At 40.3% G+C, this 22,037-nt stretch overlaps 1 protein-coding gene and 1 long non-coding RNA gene across 5 annotated transcripts in view; one reads left to right on the forward strand and one right to left on the reverse strand.

The window, feature by feature from the left end:
• The window catches only part of NIPBL (NIPBL cohesin loading factor), a 125,686-nt gene extending 110,126 nt beyond the window's left edge, over positions 1–15,560 (reverse strand). Inside the window, exon 1 of one of the 3 annotated variants that reach the window (XM_081881314.1) lies at positions 15,037–15,554. The gene's annotated coding sequence lies outside the window, so the exon portion shown is untranslated. Of the gene's footprint in view, positions 1–15,036 lie in introns of all 3 variants that reach the window. The other 2 variants (XM_081881316.1, XM_081881315.1) reach the window with 2 other exon arrangements.
• Positions 15,561–15,755: 195 nt separating this feature from the next.
• LOC309352879 overlaps positions 15,756–22,037 on the forward strand; it is a 33,164-nt gene continuing 26,882 nt past the window's right edge. For both annotated transcript variants that reach the window (XR_014161435.1, XR_014161436.1), the window contains exon 1: positions 15,756–16,745. This is a non-coding gene — a long non-coding RNA (uncharacterized lncRNA). The remainder of the gene's footprint in view (positions 16,746–22,037) is intronic.

Below are 22,037 nucleotides of genomic sequence, written 5' to 3' on the forward strand. Positions count from 1 at the left end.
AGAAACAAAATGGGATTGAGTGGAAGAAAATAATAAAAATAATCTCAGACATTATTCCTTAGAGAGTTCTTATAATATCCAACTGAAAAAGATATATTTCAAGAAGTGGAGCTAAACGCTGCTGGTCTTTCAGCACAGCAGATGCAAAGGGCCTACAGTCTCATCTCTCTCCCACTCCAACAGACTGCAGGAGTAGCCAACATGGGACCCTCCAACTGTTGGACTACAACTGCCATCAAGCTTTCCTAGCATGACCAATGGTAAGAGTTGATTGGAGTTGTAGTCAAGCAACATCTCAATAGCACTATGCTGGCTACTTCTGGCTAAATGTAATGGCTGCTGTGGACATATACTGCAAAGAAAAATGTGAGGAGGCAGCAGGGATGAGCACCCAAGCTCTATCCACTCATGCAGTGGGCAACTATAGGAAGCTTCCTATATGAGCTTCCTGTATTCATGAATGCTACCTGCGCATTTTGAAACCCTGAGCCTCACCCAAATGATGATCTGAATGCACGACTTTATCTCGTCTTAAAAATCACAAAAGGTGTTTTGGTTCAGTATAGATAGCCATTACATGGAAACTTCAGTGGAAGGATAGTTTTCCTTTCCTACTCAATAGAACTTTCCCACATTTGCTATATAGCTATTAAAAATATTCACGTTTGGCACTGGCAACCAACCCTGAGCACTATATAGCACAAAAGAGGAAGGCCTCAAAGGGTTAGGAAATAAGAAAGATTTCCTCTCCTTTCTGTTTTGCTGAATTTCTCAGAGGCCTGAACAGGATGAACTCCTTTTCTAGGCTGGCTAGGGACTGAGAATATGCTGCAATATATTTGTGTGTGTGTGTGTGTGTGTGTGTGTGTGTGTGTTTACATATATATGTCCCAATATTTTGTTTCATAGGATGGATACAGACAACCAAGTCCCATAACCTCAATGTGTGAAAGCATGAGTCATAACCCTCCCTTGCCCAAGCCTACCACTTAGAGCAAGTGGGTACTAATTCAAATTACCAATCCCCTTTTTCCTGGCAAGGGTTCTCTCAATATTCCTGTGTCCCACATACCGTACCTATTTGCCTTATAGGGCTCCCAGCAGCAAGCTTCTATAACCTTAAACAATCTCCTAACTACTGGTATTCTGCTGCCACCATACAGATACAAATATCTCTGGCTGACTTTGTCACAGCCTTAATAGCTTGGCCAAATTTGAGAAGTGGTTTGAATGAAGAAATCCTTATTATAGCAAAAGCTGTATGGTTTGTTTTCCATAACAGTGTTTGGATACTTTATATTTCATAACCTCACTGTTAAGACCATGTTCATGGAAGACAATCTTACTCGACTACGGGTTATCGCCAAAGAAGATTTCCTAACACATGCTTATAACTCTATCCCTACTGCAAATCCTAATCCTATCCTATTCTGCCTACTCTACCCACTACCCCTCAGCATTTACACTAGTCACCCTTCTCTTTCTCCCTCCAAATCCAGCTGTCTTGAATATCCAAACAAGCACACAACACACTCCAGAAATCCATCCCTTTCTCATTCTCTTCCACCTTACCTTATATAAATATCTCCCAGCACAGAATTGTACTGCCTATCTCATAATATACAAACCTGTACAAGTTGGTTACAATGACAAACACCACAGTATGTCCACTACTTAAATGTGTTTTAAGTGTAGTTAACTTCAGCAAAGCAGATAACCATGATAGAGGCTCTGTCTTACTAGTGTGGATGCTATAGCCTGACCACTATAGTTACTGGCTATTCCCCCTCCAACCACCATGCATTACTGCTGTGCTACATCCTGGTTCTTTGTTTAGGGAATTAAATGGTATATGACATTCTGTTTACTCAGACTGATAACAGAATTGTTTCAAAGAGGTCAATAAAACATTTTCCTATTTCTTTAAAGTTGTTGTCTCTGTTAGGAAAAAGTTCAAGCTTTTTTTAAGAAAAAAAGAAATGTACACTGCCTCCTACAAAGTAATCTGCTGCTTTGCTGTTAACCTACTGAAGCCATTGACTTGTTATATTAAATTTATCTATGCATGTTTTGTGGTTATTTTTCCAACTGAAAATTATATGATATGCACATGTGTACATGCAGAGTATTTATATAGCATGTGAAAATTATTAAAGCGAATGAACCCATATTTTTATTCACTAGATTGGAACATAAAACAAATGGAAAGTAATTGCATTGCACAGACACAGTTTCTTCAGTTTCCCTACCAGTGTCATGCTGCGTGCAGTGTTAGAAAAACAGATTTATAAGATAGGCACCAAATGATTCCTTAAAGCAGGGTTACAGTCGCCAAAACAGAATGCCTAGTTTCCATTTATGGGCTAGATGGCTTGAAAGTTGTATTTTTCAATACAACTTTTTAATTCCTAGAATTCATTGTGCAGATAAAAAATAACAGATAGAATTCTACAGGATGTGTTACTAGTGTGGGAAACCAGCCAAAATGCAAGGACCCCCAGGCTTGCACCTCCAGATGGTAGAGAAGTCAGATGCCTGGTGCCCTGACATCTTCACTTGGTTGCAAGTGGCTAACAACCAGGTGCAAAATGCGCCTGGCGCCTGGTGAACTTCAAACACTGACTGAGTGTAAATATTAGAATAAATATTAACTGCAAGAATGTTAGATGCTCCAGAACAGCTCAATGGTACAGCTTCATAATTTCCTGTTATTAAAATCACAGTCTGACTGTGCACCACAAGTGACCAGAATCCTTTGCATGTTTATGTATAAGTACAGTGCACAAAAAAGGAAAAAAAGTACACTGTGCCTGCCACATACACAATTTACTCACGCAATTACAACCTTGGGAGCATGGTTGAAAGATAAATAAATAAATGGAGAGCAGGGAGAACCACCACAGGAAGAACTTTTTGAGCCCTTCTGTCCTCAGGGACACACTTATTATTATTTTAGTATTTATATGCTGCCCATCTGACTGGATTGCCCCAGCCACTCTGGGCAGCTTTCAACGAAGTACAGTCATACCTTGGAAGTCAAACAGAATCCATTCCGGAAGTCCGTTCGACTTCCAAAACGTTCGAAAACCAAACCACAGCTTCTTATTGCCTGCAGGAAGCTCCTGCAGCCAATCAGAAGCCGCAGAAGCCCCGGGAGACGTTCGGCTTCCAAAAATAGTTCGCAAACTGGAACAGTCACTTCCAGGTTTGTGACGTTCGGGAGCCAAAACATTCAGGAACTAAGCTGTTTGAAAAGCAAGGTACGACTGTATTAAACCACACAAAAATACTCAAAACATTAAAAACCTCCCTGAGCAGGGCTCCTCTAACAGAGGTAGATCTTATTCCTTGTCCCACAAAAAAGGGGGTGGACCCTCCCTGCTCTCACCTGGGAGCTTCCCTTTCTTCTCCCAGCCTCCCACCCTGGGAGATCTTCCCTTCCCTGCCTCTCACACAGGATGCTACTGAAGGAAACCTTCTTGCCTGTGTTAGGTTTCCAGGACTCTGCTCATTATACATGCTGGTATGCTTTTGGCTGTGGTGGAATATTTCCTATTTGTGATATACATTAGAGCTTAGCTTCTACTACTGTGATTTTTTAACACAGCCCAAGCATTTCAGAGAGACTGTCCCTCCACTTTTCCTTTGAACTTCCTTTTTTTTAATCAATCCTGTCATTTTGGGGAAGTTTCCTCAAGTCGAAAATGCCTGTTTGATTTTCTTGACAACCTGTCCAACATGTATGTTGGCAAAATTCAACAAGTATGTTGAATTTAATAGCACTATGGTTACTGTTACAATAGGTTCAACACTTACATCTTGCACCAGGTCCTCCTAGGCATCACTTAAGACTTACGTCCAGAGTCACCACTGGTTAGTTGCCCCAACCAATGGCTCAAGCGCAGTCATTCAAAGCATCTAGAAATGTTACCTGTCATGAATGGAACATGCATGTACAAGTCTATGCAGGTCACCCATTACTACCACACTTCTTTGATTTCATTCTCCATCTCAAGTCTACCCTGGACATTTTGAAAAGATAGACAATAGTATATTTCCAGTCCTAACTACTCCACCCAATCACTTCTCAGCAATTATGTGAAGTCCACCCGTTTTGGGATTTCTAGCTTGTTATACTTTATATTAGGCCTACTATATTTATTATGCCAATGACTCCAGCTCACCCATCTTGGCTCACAAGCTTCTAGCATTTGGCCTACCTCTACACACTGTCTCTTTCCAAATATCTTAGGCAGATATGTTTTACCCTACAGCGCTTTGGCTTCTCTGAATTGCTCTCATGTGCCCCTGCAGTCTCAGTGCATAGAACTATGTCGTCCTCTTTTGAATGATCAGACCAAATCATTCCCCAGAGGTAAGATTGAAAATGTTTATGATCTGGATGCTTCGCAGCTCCTGTCAGCTTCCCCTACACACTCACAAAACGTACTTCTGATGCTCCCACTCCCATCCCTACAAAAGCCTGGGGAAACCAGAGCCAGGACCAGGCCTGAAAAAGTAGGCTTGGTCCTATTTTTATGGTTTATGAGGCAATGTATGATTTGCCCCTTCTTCTGTGTGGAAGACTGTATATCTACTGTACACATATTATGCTTTCCCTGTTAAAAGTGATATCTTGTATATAACTAGAGGATTCTACCCTCCTTTGTATCTCATTACCTTAGAGAAAAAATGGCTGTGTACAATAAAATAGAGAAAGTCCATACTGCAGCTTCTGATTAAAAGTGAACCCTGAATCTGAAAATCATGAAGACTAAACTCTTAAATCTCTTAATATGTGTTCATGTAATTCCTTTAATATATTTCTACACAAAACAAAAATCCTTCATATGCATGCCACCCTCTAACTTCAACATATACACAGGAGCATGTGCCCTTGATATCCTGTAATAAAGACCTGTAATGTGTGTTTTGCAAGCTGGGACTGGTGTAAGATTTACACCTGTCCTTGCAGAAGCATCTGTTTAATTGCAGAAGAATTCACCTCAACATTTACTGAAGGAGGCGTCTACCAAGTTGCAGCCAGCAAGATTTTTAAAAGTAATGGATGTCAAGTAGATTTTCAATATACCATTTAGGGAAATGTAGAGTTAACACTTTCTCACCCAGTAATAGTGAATATCTATCTTCTCTGTAAGATATATGCCTTTTTATAAACTAAAGGCAGACATTTAACCCTAATCAGGGTTCTTATATAGAGCAACTAGGGATCATGTAAAGCTCAGAAAATAATTAGCCTGGAAACATTCACCTTATTGTAATCTAAGTAAACACAAATTCAACATTTTTTCATTTACTTTCTCATATTAGAATGCAAAGAATTGCACCTTTGATTTAAGATATTTTTAGTAAGAAAATTGTTTCCAGACGTCACAGTTGTTCAGAAACTCAAACACGTGATAGTAACAAAAGCCTGTAGTACAACCCAGGACCTATAGGCAATGGACCTTGCTGGCCTTTGTTAATTCTCAGAAAGTTGTTCCCATAACTGAAATAAGAGTACCCATCAACTTTATGGGACTGCCAAGAACATTTCAAAACTCTGTGTCAAAAATGTCAATATAAATAAGAATTCTATTTCTCTCAAATTGTATGACCCCTAACAAGATTTGAGATTGGAAAAAACCATGCATGAAACCATGCAGTAAGTATCTTGTTGCATCTACCATGTTCATTAATGCACATGCAATCTGATGTTCCATACAGCTAAAGTTTTAATCTAACTATACCAGTTTCTGAAGACAATTACCAATTCTTATAGAGCACATTTCCTTCTTTAATTACAGCTAAAGGCACAGAAGAGGCTGGTAACAAACAAAAACTACTGTATCAAAAGAGGACAAAATAAACCAAGTAAGGTTATGAAACAGTTCTTGGATACCTTAGAAAGAAGTGCAACAAAAAGACATACCAGTTTAACTATACTGTAGTATATACCACCACATAAGCCTGTCTACTTACTGACTTAACAGGTATTGCAGGAGGGTATTTATTTATACGTATGCTCACTTTGTGCAGAAAATTTTATTTATAAAGAGTTTCCTAGTAAATTAAAAATTCACTTCAAAAGGTTCACAGGGATCATAACAGATATTTTAGAGCAGGGGTAGCTAAACTTTTTGGCTCTAGGGTCATAATCACCCTCAGCCAATACAGTGGTACCTCAGGTTAAGTACTTAATTCGTTCTGGAGGTCCGTTCTTAACCTGAAACTGTTCTTAACCTGAAGCACCACTTTAACTAGTGGGGCTTCCTGCTGCTGCCGCGCCGCCAGAGCATGATTTATGTTCTCATCCTGAAGCAAAGTTCTTAACCCGATGTACTATTTCTGGGTTAGCGGAGTCTGTAACCTGAAGCATATGTAACCCGAGGTACCACTGTACACGTTTGCAGCTGCATGCTAGTCCTGCACAGTCTCCCCTCCTCAGATACATGCGGATCAGCTGGATGGGTTAATGCCCCTCCCTGCTTTTCAAGTGATCAGTCTGATGACCAAGAAGGGGATGATTTGCCCCCTCAGAATGCTGGGCTGTCTGGAGAGTTTTTGCAATCCATTGCTGCCTCTACTTTAATTTTTTTTATCTGCTGATAAAATCAGTGCAGTTGGAGGTGGGGGGGGGGAGTGTGCTAAGGAGTTGACTCTTTAGCAACCCATTTTTAAACACCACATCATGATTCCTCTAATGTGTTCTTGTATTGACATTTATCCTTGTGAAAATATTTAGTTATAATGGGAGGTGCAAAGAAAAGTTAAGATGGTTAACAGCATATAATAACATAGATAAAGTGATATGTCTTGGCCATTGATTAAGTAAATTTAGAACCACATAGCTTCTTCTGTACCTATGCAAGCAGAAACATTTTTTCTGATTGAAATATTTTAGTATTTTTTTAAGTACCTTGAGAGGCAATAGCTAACCTGCCTCCAACACAAGAGTTCAAAAACTTACACATACCTGAAAAACTGTCTCACCACATTTTGCCTCTGTGCTAGATCTAGGTCACTATGGTGTTCTTTGCATAAAACATACCAAGTCTGAAGCAATTCCATAGAGTTTACTTTGCAGTAAATAATTTTACTATTCATATCCCAGCGACTTCATAAGAATCCTGCTCAGACAAAAATCTGCCTAGTCCAGCATCCTATTTCCCATGGTGGCCAACCGCAATATTGCTGAGAAGCCCACATGCAAAACATGAAGGAAATAAACCTCTCTTGCAATTGTTTCAGAAGTCCAACAGGTTAGACTGTAATCTGTCCCCACAACTTTGACAGGTGGGATTATTTTTACATCAGATGATTGACAGGCAGGTTCTGCTAGAACTCTAGTGGAATGATAGCCCATCATCTTGGAAGGATTCCTGCCAGCACATTCTTCTCATCTGTGTACATGCACATATATGTATGGTAAGAAAGGACAGTATATTGTCCCTACAAAAAGTTATTAATTTTAATGTAAGTAGCCTTAACTACTGGGATAGCTTGGTATCATTTTATTAGTGCTTTGACATGCAGCCTTGGATAGGTGTTAGTAAGATAGAATAACAATTCCTTTAAATTTTCCCCTCTCCTTGAAAAGCAGTCATGGTCTGGTTAGAGAGGAAAGGCTTGATCTGGAAGAGGTAGGCAGGAAAAAGACCTGTTGCCTGGCAGAGTCAGGACAAGGACTTATCTGGAACAGAACCAGAAAGCATCACTTGGCCATGCAAGCACTCTTGTTCTGTGCCTGTCTAGCTAGGGTATGCTGGTTAAAAAAAAAAGGGGGGGGGGTTTCAGACATAATACGAAACCAATGTTAAAACAAGGCATAGGTTAGGGTACAACAAATGAATGTGCAGGCGCACTTTTTAAATAACAATACAAAGTTGAAAATGAATGAACCTCAACTAAAATATGTTCACTTTTCACATGGGCTAGTCCTTCCCCCATCCACCTCACTAATATTCTTAAGAGGGTCTCTTCTCCAGTCTTCAGAGAGAAGCTGGAAATAGGGAAGCTGTTTTAAGTGCGGAAGCACTCTGCAGTTTTAATCTGAAATTTTAGGAGCAGTACTGTGCCCAGAGGTCAGATACTGCTCGCACTAATGAAATTCCCTGTCGCAAAATGTGCCTAGAACAATGGGAGTTTCGAATACTGAGAACATCCTCTTTAGCGTATGTAACCTGAAGCATATGTACCCCTTCTTTGTGTGCCTCCTCCACAAAATGTTCTGAGGGTGGCCACACAAGAATAGGCCTTTTCTGCAGTGGCTCCCTGTTTGTGGAATGCTCTCTCCAGGGAGATTCAGCTGGTGTCTTCATTATATACCTTTAGCTACCAGAGAAAAAAACATTCCTCTTCAACCAGGCCTTTGGCTGATTGACATCTGATGACCTTTCAAATGTGTTGTGGAAGGGAGGATTCTTGATTTGTTGTTGCTTTTATTTTTACTATGCATTTTGTGGTTTTAATATTGTAACTTTATGTTGTGAAGCACCCTGAAATCTATGGATGAGGGTTGGCATACAAATTTAATAAATAAAGATATATATATATTAATGCACACAAGCAACTGAAAACAAAAGATACTATTCACATACATAAGCAATTATGGGCACACAAAGTATTCCAGTTTTTCCATCCAATCAGCTGGAGCTTTACTTGAGAGGCACCCCTTACTATCAAGGACAGCTTTTTGAATGATCCAAGGACTGCAGTGGAAATTGGAGGGAGTGGTTCAAAAGGCTGGATGTGTTTTTGTTTTAAAATGAAGTTATTCAGCATTGCACAAAAGCTGCATTGTAAGCATAAGAGTAGATAACATTAATCTGCATGAAATGCTTTTGAGCTAGTATAAAGTACTACAACACATTACTTATTATTTAAAGCTAATGTCTAGTCTTGGTAGTGTGCAAAAACTGATACTGAACTGGAACTAAACCAGAACATTAGAAAATATGGGTCAAACCAAAGAGTAGCGAAACCTATTTTTTCCCAAGGTTCAACTCCTGGGTGAAAGCTGATCATTTGAATCTCCCACACTGTGGGGTGTTTTCAGACACTGCTCACATTTCAAACACTACTACATGGCAGCATTTTCAGAGGCTCCACACAGTGAATAGCTGAATAGTGGTTTTGACTGAAGCATGTGTCAGTAATGAGAAGCATGAACTAATCCAATACCTGCTGCTACCAAGTACTGCTTCTCCTTCACTCCACACGTTCAGTATAGTTGCATCAGACTGCAGAAGGAGTTGTATTTCAATTTGCTATTCGTTGTAGATGGCCATGGAAACGGCTTCAGCATTTCCCTCTTTTTAAGAATTGTACAGTATTAAGATTCTATTGTTCTGCTCAATCCCAATCTCCCTCCCCACCCACTAACATTGCCAAGTTGAAAACTCACTGAATATTGTTGGGCTTTTACCTTCTGGACATAGTCAACACAATACTGCTGCCTCAAGACTCTGCTGTGTGCCCAAGGTGTTATGTTAAAGAGGTAGGTTGTCACAAGTTAACCATGCCATCAGTCAAGCCCAGAAGGCATTTAAAAAGCCAGGGAAGGCCACTATTGTCAACATTTCTGCCATACTGGTATAGAAAAGACAGACACATGCTGTGTTTCCTACAGACAAACAGTATGGTGCTATCATGGATCTTAGCTTATGGGTGTTCTGGTTCAGAACCAGATGGAAGAGAGAGCAAAAAGGAAAACACAGCAGGGGGCGTGGACAAGTTGCTGCCATTTTAAGTTGAAAGTATGGCTCTTCCTACTTTTCACCTCCTCTAAAGAGCTGTGAAAAGTGCACACAGCCTCAAAGGAGAGTATTTAATTTAGGGCTGCATGCAGAGTCAGCAGTAGTGCTTGGCCAACTGCACATACAGTTCAGATGCTCCTCAAGGGACAACTACTACCCACTCCAGGAGGCCAGGCTTGCAAACTGTTGGTCTACAACTCAAATTCCGAAACATCCCATGCCCCAAAAAGTATTTATACCATCTGCACAGTTTTCCACTAGCCTGCTGAAGCTGCATAAGGAGAAGTCCTGAGTGGCATACTACCCTCCTGTGATAGAGCAGTGACTGCCTCCTCCATAGCCTAGCCCTAGCTCTTTTTTTCATTTCTTGGCTCCAATGCTAGATGACAGTGATATCAACAGTCATTCAAAAGTAAGGCTGAATAAGAATATATAAAAACCCAAAATTTAAAGCACTGTTATAGAATGGTTATGAAGAAGAAGAAGAGTTTGGATTTGATATCCCGCTTTATCACTACTCAAAGGAGTCTCAAAGCAGCTAACATTCTCCTTTCCCTTCCTCCCCCACAACAAACACTCTGTGAGGTGATTGGGGCTGAGAGACATCAGAGAAGTGTGACTAGCCCAAGGTCACCCAGCAGCTGCACGTGGAGGAGCTGAGACGCGAACCCAGTTCCCCAGATTACGAGTCTACTGCTCTTAACCACTACACCACACTGGCTCTCATTAATTACTAAAGCTAATAATTAGAAGCTACAGTGGTGCCCCGCAAGACGAATGCCTCGCAAGACGAAAAACTCGCTAGACGAAAGGGTTTTCCGTTTTTCGAGGTGCTTCGCAAGACGAATTTCCCTATGGGCTTGCTTCGCAAGACAAAAACGTCTTGTGAGTTTGCTTCCTTTTTTGTAAAACCGTTAATACCCGGGGAATCCGCGCTCCGCAAGACGAAAAAATCGCAAGACGAAACAACTCGCGGAACGAATTAATTTCGTCTTGCGAGGTACCACTGTATTTAAAAATAAATAAACTATAACCTGCCTTGCAAGCTGTTTTTGACCAAAAGGCAGCTCATTAATATTTTTTATAAATAAGTAAAATAAATTCCAGAAGGTGATCAGGCAGGGGAGCTCTGTAAACCAGAAGTTAGTTTCTTCATTTTGCTTTCAGGCAGTGACAGACAGGCTAGTAAAACTTTTGCTGAGTACTGCACTAGCAACTTGTGTCATTTCCAAGCCTGGTGAAATGCCTAAGTTTTCAATAGCTACATCTGGGAAAACAAAACAGTAAGTCTGGAAAATCTAAAACCAAGAATGATATGAAGAAAACTACCACACTCAACTTATTTGAAAAATTATTATTATTCCCAAACTTCAGCAATATTTAGCAGTCAATGCAAATTTAAGCCCCAAGCTTTCAGCAGGGCTAAAAAGTTCCTAAGCTCATGCAAACTTGCAGCAGAATGGAATTATGCTAACTGGATGCTTTTGAAGGCAAAAGAGGGTGAGATTATTTTTGCTAATTCCCCCTGCAGTCATCTGTACCTTCAAAACATCTGTTCTGGAAGGTCAGGAGACTCCCTGGGAAAATGAAGTGATGGTGGCTGGTGGGGTGGGTGGGTGGGTGGGAAATGGGCAAAGATCACCTCCCCTCTTCCTCTAACAGAAGACTTTCAGATAATGGAAGAGCAATTCTGCATCCAACCCATGCAATTTCCCCAGCCCTGTCCACAGTCATATATACAAATGCCTTACAATGGAAAATTCCAATTCTGACTTGAAAACATGGAAGGAAGTCACACCAGTTCCAATGGAACCTATTTCTAAGCAGATCTGTTCAGAACCAATGCTTAAGAAGCGTTTCGAAGAATCACTAACTTGCATACTTAAGTCCAGTCAAGACTTCTATACTGCAAAGTACAGTATAACACTAATTACTAATCTCTAAAAATGCCAATGTAGGTTAATGAAATAATTTCATTCACAGTAAATTATTCACCCTACTCAGCATTAACTAGTTTCATCATATGTATAAAGTATACAAGATGTGAATGGGCACATCTTATTGCCCATTTAGGATTAGAAGTGCATTGTCCTGGGCACCAGATACAATAAAGGGGCATTGTCCTTGACCTAGATTGAGTGCATATATGGCACTGATTCCACACTTAATCCATGCAGTTAGAATGTATGTCATTTCAACAAAGTAAATGGGGAGCAAAAGTGTGTGGGCATATGGTAGTGCCAGAATGTGTAGCTCCAATGTTAGAATAAAGGTTTAAACTAATTTGTTAACTTTTTTCTTAAATTAAAACTATTAAAAATAGAATATATGTAATACTCTGCTAAAATGCAGTTACCTGTGACACAATTTAAAGTTTTACATACCATTTAAAATGCATCCCTATATGTGCAGTTTTCAAAAAACACATTCACCATTCCCAAATGCTTAGAGAAATTGGGGGGGGGGGAGAGAGAGCAATGTCTTTTTGATAAAATGTAAGGCTTACACAAGTAAAATCCTATTCACAACCCAGTATATGAACCATATCCTTTTCATTAATTTTAACAGAACTGAATCAGTTTCAATTTAAGATTATAGATTTGCAAAATTAGATATGTTTTATACTTTGTTAAAACAAAGTACAGTAAGTGTTTTAGCACTTATTTTATTTTATGAACTTTTCATTAAAAACTATTCAAGAACTAAAAAAATGGAAAGTGTACATCATATATAATTTTTTAGGAAGCAAGAAACAAAGATTTGCTTATTAGCTAAGGCATCCTAATCACACATATTTAACCAAGAAATTCAATGAAGAAATAATTGTTCAGTATTTCTAGAGACTATTTTAAGTTTTCTGTCCACTGCTTGGTATTTTTTTAAGAAGCTGGAGACTTTGTAATCTCATATAAATAAAAATAAAAATATGGTCAAATAATAATACAAATCATAGAATACATGTAGAAAAAGTCTGCTGAATTTTCCATATTCCATATATTACATGATCACCTTCAAAACACACAAAATCTTTGAATAAAGTGAAAGACAGCAGTAGGAGAATGTGTGGCTATAGGAAATTATTTCATAATTAAATCTTGAACTAAAATAAATAACTTGCTGGAATTATACAAAATGTGATCAGAAACATCTCGCAATTTAAGCAAAATCATATTGTGTGTAACTTAAGTGACAAAAGAATTATCAGATCTAGTGTCGCTTTCTGATGATGAAAAACAGTCAAGTACAACTATTTTCCATACAGTCCTTTCTTTCCTGTAAACTAGACCTATGCCTCTACATACACCACAGCTTAGGGAAAACAAAGATTCAGTTACACACACGGGCACAATTAGAAACGACATGTCTCGCTCAGCAATTCATAAAGTTCAGAAATAAAAGCTGCTTTTTCAAACTGAAAATGGTTCCTCTCCCGTGCATATAGGCCTGAGGCCCTGTTGCAAACAGTGTCTAACAGGCCCAGGCAGCACAAAGACAGGAATGGCAGATTAGTGGGAGGGAGGGAGGCCAGGTTTGGGGCTCAGCAGGATCTTCAAGCTTTTTAAAATTCAAACTGCTGCCTGACCAATACAAATCACGGACACATTGCTGACTACTACACAGATTCACAGCATTAAAAACACGCCTTCTGTGTGACAGCTATATTAACGTCACTATATTAACATGTATGAGGAGCCATAAATGCACAATAGTACTCTATGAACAACAACAAAAGTTACTTTACTTATGAGAAGCACTAAATAACAGCTAACTTCCAATACAAATACAACACTTACAACATCATGAAAGCTAGCACTATGAAATGTTGCTATGCTCTAACCATCATTGAAAGACATCATTTGGCAACTAGCAATATAAAAATAGCTATCACAACCAGATGAAATGTAGTTCTTCATAGCTATGCGGAACAATTCCATTCTATTAAAACAACATTTATAAATCTATAATTTCAAAAATATTCTATATGTATCTTTTAAAATGCTACATATGCTACCATTTAATGTTAGGAGGCTTAACAAACTTTCAGATAAGTGACAGAGGCATCACCCAATTACACAAACAGCCTGGACGCAATCAATACCTATGGATTTGAAATTGATCTACTTTCGTTTTTAAAATATTAAAACTTCAGTCTAATTCTGCACAATTTTGACCCATTTCTCAGCCCAATCCTAAACATGTTTACTCAGAAGTATGCTGCATCGACTTCAGTAGCACTTCCTTCAACATGTATGTTTTAGGACCGCAGGCTTAACTACAATTGATGAGGAGATTCCAAATTTAAGGTTTTTGGCCTTTACAGTGGCAATCAACCACATAGATGTTTAGGCATCCGTCGTTGCAAAGTATCAACGTTTTAGTTCCCATGGAGCAACAACAGCTAACTATTTATCTTTTTATGGAAGCGAGATGGAAAAAAGGGAAATAAAGGTGGCATACGCTGCAGCCAGTGTACGTTGAGAGTTGGGCAGGTGTTTGCGTTCTGTCAGTCATCCAGAAAGGGCTACCTTTATTTTATCAATGCAGTAGTAGTAGTGCACGCATTCGAAAGGCCTTGCACAGAGCCAGCGACAATTAATCACCTCTCCAGCCAAACAAATTTACCGTGTACACTCCAAGTATCTGAACCGTCGGGATTGAGCAAGGAAGGTTCGAAGGAAACATAGTTGCTGCCAACCATACACAGGGAGCGCGTGGGAGCGCCCGTCTCTCTCTCTCTCCGCCACCCCGCGCGATTTGGCTGGGACCTTTTCTTTCCCCTCCTTCCTCCCTCAGCTCAGCCCGCCGGTGTGAAGTTGTAAATATGGCACAGGTTCGGTGCCCCGGCCTCTGCTCCAACTGTATTGTTTCCTCCTCCCCGCTCTTGCTCTCGGGCGCCGAGGCCTGTCACACAGGAGCCACCTCGCCTCTCTAATCCCCGAGCTGGAGTGAACGCGCTGGCCGCTGGGCCTGCGCCCTCCTCCGGGCTTGGGCTCCTCCAGCAGCTCGGCAGAAACCATTCTCTCCTCCGCCAAACCCCGGGAGGCGGCGGAGGCGGGGAGAAACGTGAAAACACCCCCCACCCCTCGGCTGCCACTCATTATTTCTCTTCCCCTCACCCCCGCCGCCCCACTCCTCTCCTTTTTCCCACACCGGCCGAAAAGGCTAATTCCCCTGACTGGGCCGCCTCGCCTAAGAGGAGGCCCAGCTCGCGGCTTCCCTTTCGCGGAGGAGGAGGAAGAGGAGAAACCTGAAAGGGGGGGAAGAGGGGGGCTTTTACCTGAGTAAAACACCGTCTGAAGCCAACCGAAAGCCAAGCGGTGGCGGGGGGGGGGGGAAGGAGGAAGGAGAAAAATCCGCCCCCCTCCCTCCTCAGAGGATCCGCCGCTGGGCCGCCGCGGAGCGAGAGGAGGAGGGGAGATAATATAACAACAATAATCCGGGCCGGGAGGGGGGCTGGCTCCTCTTCCGTCTCCTCCTCAGTGCAGCGAACATGTAGAGCCGGGGACGGGCGGGAGCGGCCGAAGCGAATCCCTTAAGTCGCCGCCGCCGTCGTCGTCTTTGCCGTCCTCCTCCCCGCCGCCGCCGCCGCCGCCGTCCTCTTCTTCTTCTTCTTCTTCTTCTTCCTCCTCCTCCTCTTCTTCTTCTTCTTCCTTCCCCTCCTTGCCGTCGTCCTCCCACCAAGCCCGATTCACGCCGCCAACATCCACACGGGCCGGGGCCGAGCCGGATTCGATAAACACCTCACGCACCGAACGACCGACCGACCGACCGACCAACCCCGGGAAGGGAGGGAGGAGAGGAGCGAGCGAGCGAGCGGGAGGGAGGGAGGAGGGAGGAGGGGGAATCTCCTCGGCCGCGGCTTGTTCCTTCTCTTCCGCCGCCGTCACCACCGCCGCCGCCTCTCCGCCTCCTCTGTGTACGCGGGCGGGCGGGTGGGGCGGGGCAGGGAGGGGACTGCTTAGGCCACGGTGAGTCGGTACCGGGGAGGGAGGAGATGGGGAGGGAGGAGAGAGAGAAGAGAGAGAGGGGAAAAGGAGCCTGCGTGAATGTGAGCGTCGGTCTCGCTCCCTCTCAGAACAAAATGCCGACCGGAAGTGCAGCTGTAGGAATGACTCCCTCCACCGGCGCCAAACACCAACAACCTCCCCTTTTTCTCTCTCCCTCTCCTTCTTCTGTTGCTGCTTCTGTTTCGCTTGCTCACTGCTTTCCTGCCTCCCTAAGCCGAGAGATCCATCCATGCACTCGCTGGGGAGGCTTTTCTGTCTGCGTCGCCGCGCAGACAGCTGATGGCAGCTCCGAGTTGCGTATATGGGTGCTTTGCTGTTCTCTTTTTATCCGTTTTTCTTTCTTTCTTTCTTTCCCCCACTCCTCTCTTTTGCTGTATGTATATACGGAAGGCTGGAGTTTGCAAATAAAGGCCTGATGTTACGAGGAGAAGATCTACGAACTGTCAAGATGAGGCACACGACTGAAATACTTCAGCAAAATAAATTGTCCATTTTTTCCTATCTTTTAAAAATGATAAGAGCCACATGAAGAGGATTAAAAATACGAAGAACTCCCAAGGAAGAGGATGAGTGGAAATTTAGAAAAGGAGGGGTGGGGGAATACCTGCTGCATTCTTTCATATCCAGATGGAATATTGGAAGCTTGTTTCCGCTTACGCCTGGTTTTCTTTTATTAAATTTCTCGTTCGTGCTTGCATGTGTGCTTTTATAAGGTGTTGATCCTGATCGCCATACCGTCGGATTTGAAGTTCTCACTGTTGAAAATTCTGGTTTCCAGATGGGCATGCTTTTCCAAAACCGTGTTTTCTGAAATAGCGTTGAGGGGGGAATCCGTGATATTGAAATGAAGGCTCCTTCGCTGGAAAATTGAGATGGTTGTTGACAGATTTCTTGCAAATAGTGTAATAATGGGTTGAGAAGGCAGCATTGGAAGAAGGGGACATTGACGGACTTGAAAGCCTATCTATTTTCTCTTCAGGTAAATTGTTTTAGTTTGTGAGATTATGGAATAGGAACGAAGTGGAATTCATATAAATTGGCTTAAATGCCTGCTTTTTTTCCAGTGCTTTGGAGCTCTCAAACCCCCCAAATATAATCAAGGTGCTGATTTTTAAATACAGTATTTCTACTTGAGTCAGTTTTCCATAATGCTCAGAGCTCAACCTCATGTAGTTGTTTGAATGTAGTAATCCAGGGCCAGCCTCTGCCAGAAATTAGGCACTATGGCCCTGTTTCAAAAGAGCACATACAAACAAGATGTTCTTGTGTGTAGATGGGTATAGTTTTAAGGGTATAGTTTTAAGTTTATGCATATTGTGCTATAGGAATATGATTTTAGCTACTTGTAACATTCTGGGTTGTAAGTCTTTGAATATAAGGAAATAAATATACATATACTCCAGATTTAAAGACCTAGAATCCTGCTACAGTTAGTCATGACTAATGCCATACACACTTACCTGGGAATGATTCCCACTGAACACAGTAGGACTTCCTGACTAAATATGTGTAGGATCATATTGGACATTCAAGTCAAAGCAATGAAAATTCAGTTTCATTTGTTTCAAAGAGATTTAGTAAAGACAAAATTAGACATATTTGCCAGGTAGTGACCAAAACGTGTTAGGTATCATTTATCTTGAAAAATAATTGCACAGTTTGTAGAGAAGAGACACTAACTTTTAAAATTGTATGTGTTTTCAAGTATTATTACAGGTAGCAGGTCCTAGATACCAAAGCAGTAGTATACCACAAGCAGATTGTTTCGGTGCAGAAACTTAGGGGTAACGTATTTCTCCATTAACTAAAAGTGTCATTAAATTCTTCGTTTACTATATGTTTGGGAATTATGGTATGGTGATTTTTTTTGATAAAAAATCCAGAATACCTGTCTTGTATAAAATATATAGGTTAAAATGTTATGAATTTAATTTCTTCACATAAGATGTATTCTGAGAAAAATGTTGGTAAAAAGTATTTGTGGGCAATTTAAAGTATGTTGCAAAAAAAGCATAAGAATTAATCTCATATTTCATCTGTAAATTATTTACAAGCTAAATACTTGTTTGGTCATAAACCGTATGTAGTTGTGCTCTTAAATTTAAATTTAGGGTGTTACTTAAATAAACCTAAGTAAATTTATGGACCTAACTTAGTCATATTCATTAATTTCAGTGGGTCTACTATGAGTAGTACCACCCTCTACAGGTTTTCATTCAGTCAGGTCTATACATTAAAACATAGTTTGAAGACTATAACAAAACAAGTTTAGTTAAATGTGGTTTTCTCAGATATTGAAATATTAATATATTTTAATAAGGCAGATCCAAAAAATATCTGCTCAGCTACACTTTGCCTTGTGCAGTCAGGATTTCCTTTTTAAAATGTAGACTGTTCATACTAAGTATAAATGTAAAGAGCCAAATTGTGCCCTCCTGTGGAAAAAGCACAAAAAGCCCAGAAAACTTTTGAGTTATTTCTAGGCAACCTTAGCAGGAAATTCCCTTATTTGCAAACCTGCATTCTGAAAATGAATCCAGAAACAGACACTAACATATCCATGCTGCCCTGTAATTAATACAGAAATCAGCACCACTCTGAAAGTTTAGATGCAGGATGAGCAACATAAATACTGTACTGAGCATCATATATAATATCATGAGTTGCAGAGCTACAGCCTATTTACAAAGTTGTTTCTGAATGTATTAAGCATATTATTACCTGATGACCAAAGCTCCTAGACCTGTTATACCTTTTGCATAATTTAATATAAGAATTTCAATTAAAAAAATTCTATTGAAATTGATACTTCTAAAGGTAAAGGACCACTGGACGGTTAAGTCCAGTCAAATTTGACTATGGGGTGCGGCGCTCATCTCGCTTCAGGCCAAGGTAGCTGGCATTTGTCCACAGACAGCATTAAGGGTCATGTGGCCAGCATGACTATACCACTTCTGGCACAGCAGGACACTGTGACGAGTGCCAGAGTGCACAGAAATGCTGCTTACCATCCCGCTACAGCGGTTCCTACTTATCTACTCACGTTGGCATGCTTTTGAACTGCTAAGGTTGGCAGGAGCTGGGACAGAGCAGCAAGAGCAAACCCCGTCACTCGGATTCAAACCACCAAGTGGGTGGTGCTGCGGTCTAAACCAGGGGTCAACAAGGTTTATCTTTCCTGGGCCGGATCGGTCCGGCAGAGATCCCTCCGTGGGCTGGATCATGCGCCCGTGCAATTTTCGGCATCTGTGTCTGCGCAGACACAATTTTGAATTTCTGCGCATGCGCAGTTTTGATTTCTGGCACCGCAGAAGCAGGTCCCCGTGCCACACTGTGCCAGTTTATCACAGCACGCGAGCGGGCAGCTCTGTTCGTGGGCCGCTTGAACGACCTCTGCGGGCTGCTTCCAGCCCATGGGCCTTAGGTTGCTGACCCCTGGTCTAAACTACTGAGCCTTTTGTTACTTCTAGATGTCAGAAACATTACACCAATCATATCAGTAGTACAAAATGAGTAATACCCTCACTAAGAGAGTGTTGAGTTGGAATACCAAAATCTGGGTTCAAATTCTTACTTGACTCTGAAATTCACAGTGTAGCCTTGGGCAAGTTAACCAAGCCTAGCTTGCAAGAAGCCCAAATAATAGTCTTTTACTTTAAAGGTAAAGACTCAGGCAACAGCATTCATGAACACAATACATTTTTAGTCTTTAAGGTGTCACATGATCCTTTTTGTATTTGCTTTTATACACTAACACAGCTAACCCACTGGAATTTGCAATTTCACAGGATAAAGTGCTAGTCTAACCTTGGGATACAAATAGAGCAATTTAAGTGCAACAAAGAGTTTTCTGGCGCCATAAAGACATTTAACTTTTATTTAGATGGTAAATAGCTAATCCATATACTACTCTAATGCTTTTCAACTACTACAGTGACAACTTGACTGGTACAAACCTACATGTCCAATATTTTATAATAAGCTTTTCACTCATTGCATACCTGCTTTGCTTGCCTTACACGTACAAATGTATCAACAAATAGCTTTTTAGACTGGAATATAATCTGGAATTGAAGATGATTAATTTGCATTTGTATAGCGTTTTGCAAGTTTAGGAAATACTTGGGTTAATGGAATAATTTAAAGTAATAAGAATTGAGTGTTATCTAAGATAGTTTCATAGTTACTTTGTGTAAATATGTCAAAATATTCATGCAATGGAGCAGAAAAATATTCATTTTTTGGGGGGGGGCATTTTTAACACATTCTTCTATTTGTCATGGTGTAATGTTTTTAGAATACAATAGCCCTCTTTGGACATTTAATTTCCCCACACAATTAATATCACATGAGAAAGAGTAGGACTCTATCATGTCCTTGGGTCTGGGCCTACTTTACCACCCTCCATGCCTGGGGGGGCGGGTGACACCTTCTCCTGAATTCATGCAACTGGAAAAGGACAATTGAAATTATCAAGCGGCTGGAGCAATTCCCCTGTGTTGAAAACATCATTTTGGGCTTTTTTCATTTGAAAAGGAAGGGTTATTAGGAGACATTATATTATGCATACTGTGGAGAAAGTGAAATTTTTCTCACTTTCTCATAATACTTGGGGCCATCCTATGAAGCTGAATGTTGGAAGTTTCAGACAGAAAAACATTTGTATTTTCTTACCTTTTCCTGCTTCCTCCTTACCTTGTCATAAATTTGTGATTCTTTATTCTTCCACAAAAATGATGCACTGCAAATCCATGTTTTAAGTAATAATACCTAAAATAGAATGTTTAAAAGTTTTAATATGTGATAACAGTGCTTATAACCGACTCTCAATTTCCCTTGAACAATGAAAAACCAGTCACCAATTGCTAATAATGGTGAGATTTTAGTCATTCTCAGAGTAGATGTACTGAAATAAATCGAGTCCAGTAACTTGTCCATTCATTTCAGCGAGTCTATTCTGCATCTAGTACCTATAAATTTTTTATCTGAGAAAATTTCTAGATTGCATAATATCATAAAAAAATAAGCAGCATTCAAATATATGATAAAACAACATACAAACATTAAAATCCTGAATTGATTTAAGTCTGAAATTCTATATACACTTGCTTGATGGTAAGCTCCATTGAATTTAATGGGTCTTACTTCTGAGTAGACATGCATAGCACTACATTATTAAAGTTTTCAGCCATTCTGGAAGCACATAAACAAAAGGCCTATCATTAGGTAAACCCATATGATCCAGCCAAACATCTCCTCAGAGTACCTTTAAAAAAAATCCAAAATATTTAAATCCTATAGAATTTATCAAGGATTAAGAGAATAACTGCCCCATAGGACTTCAGAGAACTAATTTCACGTGATTAATCTTTTTTTAAAAAAACAACACCACAACTATGTGTTTTACTCATTTTATATTAGGTGTGTTTAGAAATTACTCTCTCCTCACCTGCTCATTGCCTTCCATTACTCAGAAGGTAATCCTTATCTCTCATATGGGCTGAATATCTAATGCTTGCTCATTAAATACACTTCAAAACCACCTTTTAATTACAAATACGCAAAGCAGTGAACAACATTTAAGCAAATGTCTCTCTTGATAGTTCCCTTTTTTATCTCATTATCATGAAGAAAATCTGGAAATTACCCTTGCTTGAATTGTAGGGGGGGCGGGAATAGTGATATTGATGTCAAATGGCGCTCCCAACAGACCTTACAATATGCTATATCCTCAAAATAATTAAGAGGGACTCATAAAGTCTCCTAAGATATAGCTATGAAGCCCTGTAAGATTTCCAGAGTGGCCCTTTGACTTGAAAAAATCCTTCACCTTTCTATTCCCCTCAGACAACGGACTAGGCCACTAAACTCCTTTTAGGAAAGAGTCCATATTTGCCCTCAAATATTTACCTCAGGTTTGACCATTTTATTTCATAGATGTATACTTTAACATTTTTACAATGATATTATAGATTCATTTATAACGTTTTTAAAAAAAGAAATATGCAAATTAATGGATAACAATAAGTCATCTTCCTTTTTTATCTGGGTAATGGTACGGTCCAGTGAAGTTTCTCTCAGGAGTATGAAGAAAAATGATTCTGTTTCTTCTGTTGTGCCAGAGCATACAGAACCCAAGAATCAGACAGCTAGATCACACTTAATATGAGATTTTAAAGAAATTATTGGCTTTTAAAGATTCTCATAGTCTTTTAAACATTAATTTGTGTATTCAGAAACATATGTCACTCCATGATGCGATTTTTTAAAA

This window comes from Podarcis erhardii, assembly GCF_964252035.2.
Source record: "Podarcis erhardii genome assembly, chromosome: 11".
Classification (NCBI taxonomy): domain Eukaryota; kingdom Metazoa; phylum Chordata; class Lepidosauria; order Squamata; family Lacertidae; genus Podarcis; species Podarcis erhardii.